Genomic DNA, 5404 nt, shown 5'->3' with positions numbered 1-5404 from the left:
GCGTGCTGTGGGGATGGGATAGGCACTGCAGAAATGGGCTGGGTACTGCAGGGATGAGGACTGCAGGGATGGGTATCACAGGGCTGGGCTCGCTATATCAGGGATAGAATGGGTTCTGCACAGACGGACTGGGTACTGCAGTGATGGATGCTGGAGTGGGTGCTGGGATGCTGCACACCCTTGCATCTGTGGAGTGGTGTGAGGTGAAGTCACCCCAAAGGCCACTGCCAGCTGGGAATGCAGCCAAGGGTTAGGGGATGCTTTTGTGCCATGGGTTGCAATTTTCTGCACTTTCTTCCACCGTGAGAGCAAAAAGAAATTGGAAAAACTTCAAGGTGAGGATGGGGAAAACGCTGGGCCACGAGAGTTTTTTCTACCACTAAGGAGTGATCAGTTCTCAGTGCAAACTGCAGAGTTTTGTTTGGCTCTGGATCTCCAAACATGGCTTTTGTTGACTCCTAAACAAGGCCAGTGCCCAAGATTTGAAGCCGGCTGCGGTGGCTGGCACCCAGGCCCTGAAATTCCAAACAGAGAAGAAGAAAATAAATCACCAATGTTTCACTTAATTGTGAGACTAAAGAAAGGATTTACATGGAATTTAATGAACTTCTCTTCATCACATCCAACACCCTTCCTGCACTGGACATTTGCCTCGTGAGCACGGCAAGGCTCCAACTTGGAAAGGGAGCAGGATGTGATAGAAATGGGTAAAAAGCTGGTGGCTGCAGGGCTCCAGTTCAGTCCTCACCTGACTGAGCTCTATTCTGTGTCAGGGTGCTGGGTCCCCCTGGGCTCTGTCCTGCTTTTTTGTATGGTTAGCTGTCCTTCTAGCTCTTAATGGTGGTCCCTATCAAAGCCCTGGTGGTTGGGTTGTGCATCTCCAACAGGTGGCTTGCAACTGTCCTCTGCTCACTGCACCGTGCCTCAATTTCCCCAGCTATCCCACTAGGAAACAACAGGGCAGGTGTTTGAGACTCCCTCCAGCACGTCCACCTGCTCCTACACTGGGAGATGGCTTTGGCTCTTGCTTCACCTCTGTACCATCAGCCCAGCTGCTTTCTCAGATAGAAGTGAAGTCAGAACTCAGCCCCGTGCTCCCATCCCCAGCACTTGGCATGGATTTCACTCCGAAGGGACCATGCCTGGGCAGTAAAGGTGACTCCAGAGCTGGCATCGACAAAATGGATGAGTACAGGCATAAACCCAAGCTGGCATTTGATAGGAGCTGCAGTGCAGGTCCATTCGTGCAAGCGTTAGGTGTTTAAGGATACTTGTTTGAAAGCACATCAGCATCAATCACTGTCTGCCGCTACTTGAAAAACAAGGCTGATAGACTAGCAGCTAGCAAAGCTTTCTGCCTGCCTCCGAAGCATGCTGCAATTCAATTAGTCATGGTCAGAGGGTGGCATTATTATTCATACATTACTGATTGTTCCCAAAGTAAACAGCGCTAGGATGGGGTCTGTGATCCTCTCTGTGCCCTCAGCCAGGACACAAAGGGAAATGCGATGCAGACCCCGGGGTGGGACATTGTTTGCAAACTTCACAGTCAGATCTCGCCGTTTTTCATAGCCCTCACAGATAAGTGTCGGTTTATGCATACAAAAAAGCCGAGATATTTTACCCCAGTCAATTCCACGATCTTTTTAAAGCACTGATAACTTTTTTTTTTCTTTAAGCCATATGCTAATTTTAGATAGGATGGATAACTTAAACTATGCAAATACAAACCCTGCCACTGCAGAATATAATAATGATCGACAGCTTAGCAATTAGCAGTAAATAACCGCACCATGCAACGCAGCAATGTCATTTGCATGCTCACAAAATAGTAACCCAGAGCCGTAATGGACTACAAAGCCATCTGTTTATCAGCATTACAGCAGCGAAAGCCAAAATACACACGGCACAAAAAGTGACCTGAGTTCTCAGGACTGTTGCCTGCCCTTGGTGGCTCTTGGTGCAGGTGGGTACCACGCTCCAGCACGGAGAAGGGGTGGGGGCTGAGCGCCCTCCGAGCGAAACCTCATGGCGAGGAACAGCAGGAAAAAAAAAGGGTTACGTCTCAGATTTGTGTATGCAGATCATAAAAACACACAGAAAACCAAAGCTCCCCCTGGAAATAGCTGCCAGCAACTCCTGCCCCACTGCTCGCCCCGCTGCCTACCTCCCACACCCGCTCCAGTGTGGGTGCAGCCGTGCCTCCCTCCCGTCGCCCGCTAATGTATTTGCACAAAACTTGAAGGAGTGCAATTGACGTGAGAGCCCTCCTGCCTCCAAAGTTATTACAGTGACTGATGGACAGGCACGGTGCGAATCAGCATATTTGCTCCATTTCCTCCGGGAAATGGACTCGCTACAATAAAAATGTGCTCTTTCATAACTGCTGCCCTGCTCACTTGGCTAAATTTGAACGCGAGGGCGGAGGATTGCTCTGGGCAGGAGGAGGGAGAAGACGAGCTCACTGCTGAGGCAAATTGAGTTAAGAAGTGGTGGTTGTAGGCAAATACCTCCGACGGCGGCACTATTGATGTGGCTGCAGAATTTCTGAGAGCCTGTGCACACAGTAAAACCCCACCCCGGTGAGAACCACCACCTGATACTCTAACCAACTACCATTTATCCTCATTGTTTTGTTTTGTTTTGTTTTGTTTTCCTCCAGAAAAGGGAGGTCATCTTTGCCTTCTCATTGGTATTCTCCCCCAACACCATTCCTCTTCCAAAGGACCGACCCCAACGTAGAGAGGGACAGACAGAAAACATCGTGAAATGACAAATGCCATGTTTCGTGTCAGTCATCGGAGGCATTCTGCATAGTGTTTCTGTTCTGTCCCGCTGATGGCTTGATTTAGTGCTGCGGTTGCTTGTTGGGTTGACATGACAACTGGGGGACACGTCGTAAATATCCCAGGAGCGGATGGGAGCTTTGTGCCGCATGTGCTGAGCCCGCCGCCCAGGTGGCAGCCCAGCGGGCTTCGCCCTGGTTTGTTTGGAAGAGAAAGAAAGAAGAAAGGAAGGCAACAGCAACAAGAAAGTACATATGGTTTCTTTTTGAAAAAAGGAAGAAAGAGAAAGGAATCTTCATTTCCTTTTGGTTGACTTGATAAGTCTTTGTCGGGTCACTTGTGGCTATTAGAACCTGGTTGGCTGCCATCCATCCATCCATCCATCCATCCATCCATCCATCCATCCATCCACCATTGGCTTTCTCAGAGGTTCTGAGGTATTTATTGCTCACGAGGCTGAGCTGCCATGGAAGAGAAGCCAAGGTTTTTGCTGAGGAGGGGACCTGATGTGGAGACAGGCTTTCAATCTGTCGAGGAGCAGCTGGAAGAGTGTCAGGAGTGGTTTTGATCTGCCTCTGCCCAATTGCAAAACATGCGGACAGCCTGGCAGCACCTGGGCTCACAGGTTGGAAATGAGCTGGGAACACCCTTTTTTCTGTGGGATGCATCTTCCCAATGAGAGAAGTCTGGGGATGCCACAGCAGCAGGGTTTCATTTTTCTTTCCTGCAGCTCTGACACTGTTTCAGGGTAGAATAGAGCAGTCCATGCCTGGAAAAATACCTCCATTAGTGTTTTCAAAATGATATACTCGGTTTAGCCATTTAAAGCCAGTTTAGCCATTTAAAGACCTTTCTGAATCTAGCTTCCATCTGGGGCGATATTTTCATCCTGTTATTTTTTGTTAGAATTTATAAAGGAACACACACACACGTTCAGTTTTGTTTCAGATTGAAATGAGACATTACTGAAACAAAGGCAAAGTTTCCTCTCGTCTCCCCCCATTGTCCACTCGTCATTGTTTTCTGCTATTATATGCAGTAAGACAAATGATGGGGGAAAGCTCCTTCCCACTTTCTCCTTTTCTTTTTTTTTCCTTTGTAATTTTGAAAAAGCCTCCAACTTGAAAGGAAGATGAGCCAGAGCAGTAAGAGAACAAAACCCATCAGCAACTCCATCACTGGGATTTGAAAATGTTTAAATGCACCAGGGTTACAAGAGAACAATCTCTGTCACTTCCAAAGGTTTCCTTAGTTGGAGGAACTGAGGAAAGGAAGAGAAGCAATGCAAAAGAAGAAAGGAAAATAATGAAAATGCTCCAAACAAAGCATCAAATGCAAAAAAGAAAAAAAAAGAAAAAAAGAAAATCTAGCAACCAAATTCAGATGTTTGATACGCGAAATTCATTCAAGAAAGCTGTGTGTTGCCTTCTCCCCCTGCTTTGTTGGAGCTGGGATGATGCCAGGCTTCTTTCCCAGTACACAGGGGCCCCACGCACCCATTTCCACACAATCCAGGCTGCTGTTATCAGTGGTCTTGACCTGGCCCAGAGCCCAACAGTTGGGCAACCGTGATGGAATCTGAGAGCTGCACAAATTCGCTGGTAGCCCTACAAGGACATCAGTGTCACCTCTACCTAACAACCTCCCATACCAAGTCCAGTCCATCAGCAGAGCACCTCATCCTGCCCCCAGCCAGGGCAGAAAACATCACCTCTTTTACATGGGGTTGAGAAATCCCAGAGGGGACACCGAAGTCCCTTGGGGCTGCCATCCCCATCCCAGCACCTGACAGCTGAGCGGATCAACGGTCCTTTAAAGCAAAAATCATAAATCAAACAATAGCAGTCCTTCCCTGACGCTGGGAGAAATGTCTTGATTAGCTTTTGTTTGCTTGTTTGCTTGGGCTTGTTTGTTTGTCAATGCGCGTTGTGTATCCGCGGGCGTGCGTTGGCTTTATTGACCGAGTGCGGAGCTGAAGCGTAAGTGAGGTTACGCAGCAGCAGCGCAGGGGAGAGGAGAAGGCTGGATTGATGGAGATGGCATTTACATTCCCCACTCAATCTGCATCGGGGAGGAGGGTCACCGCGATATGAGTTTTGACTGAGATGTACTTTGTGGAAGCAGATGACTAGCGGAGGGAAATCCTTCAGACGAGCCTCCCAAACTCCTTCAGACCTACAAAAAAAACCCAATATTTTCCCCTTCCTGTCCAGGAATTCCACACGTGAGCAGGGACTGGAGGTGAGGAGGAATGCTTTGGGTGTGCATTGCTGTCCCTGCGTCATTCGGGTGGCTCGGGCAGGGAGGCAGAGATAAAAGCAGGACGAGTCAGAGTTCCTCTATACAAATTTGTCCCGATTTACATCAGCTGAGCACTCATTCAGCCAATATGAAATATCTCCTGTCTACAAATATCAGCCGTGGGGCTCGGACCCAGCACAAACTGGCAACATCTGCAGCTGCCGCCAGACAGACAGACAGATAGCCCGACGTGAATTATTTAACACAAAGTGCCATGACCTCTATTAACAAAGGGAGATGCTTCCAGACCTGCGGGCAGCACCATGGGAAGCAGCTGGATCCAAATCAATCTAATTGAAGACGGGCCTGAATTTATT

Source organism: Lagopus muta, chromosome 2 (genome assembly GCF_023343835.1).
Source record: "Lagopus muta isolate bLagMut1 chromosome 2, bLagMut1 primary, whole genome shotgun sequence".
Taxonomy (NCBI): domain Eukaryota; kingdom Metazoa; phylum Chordata; class Aves; order Galliformes; family Phasianidae; genus Lagopus; species Lagopus muta.
This window is presented reverse-complemented; position numbering follows the sequence as displayed.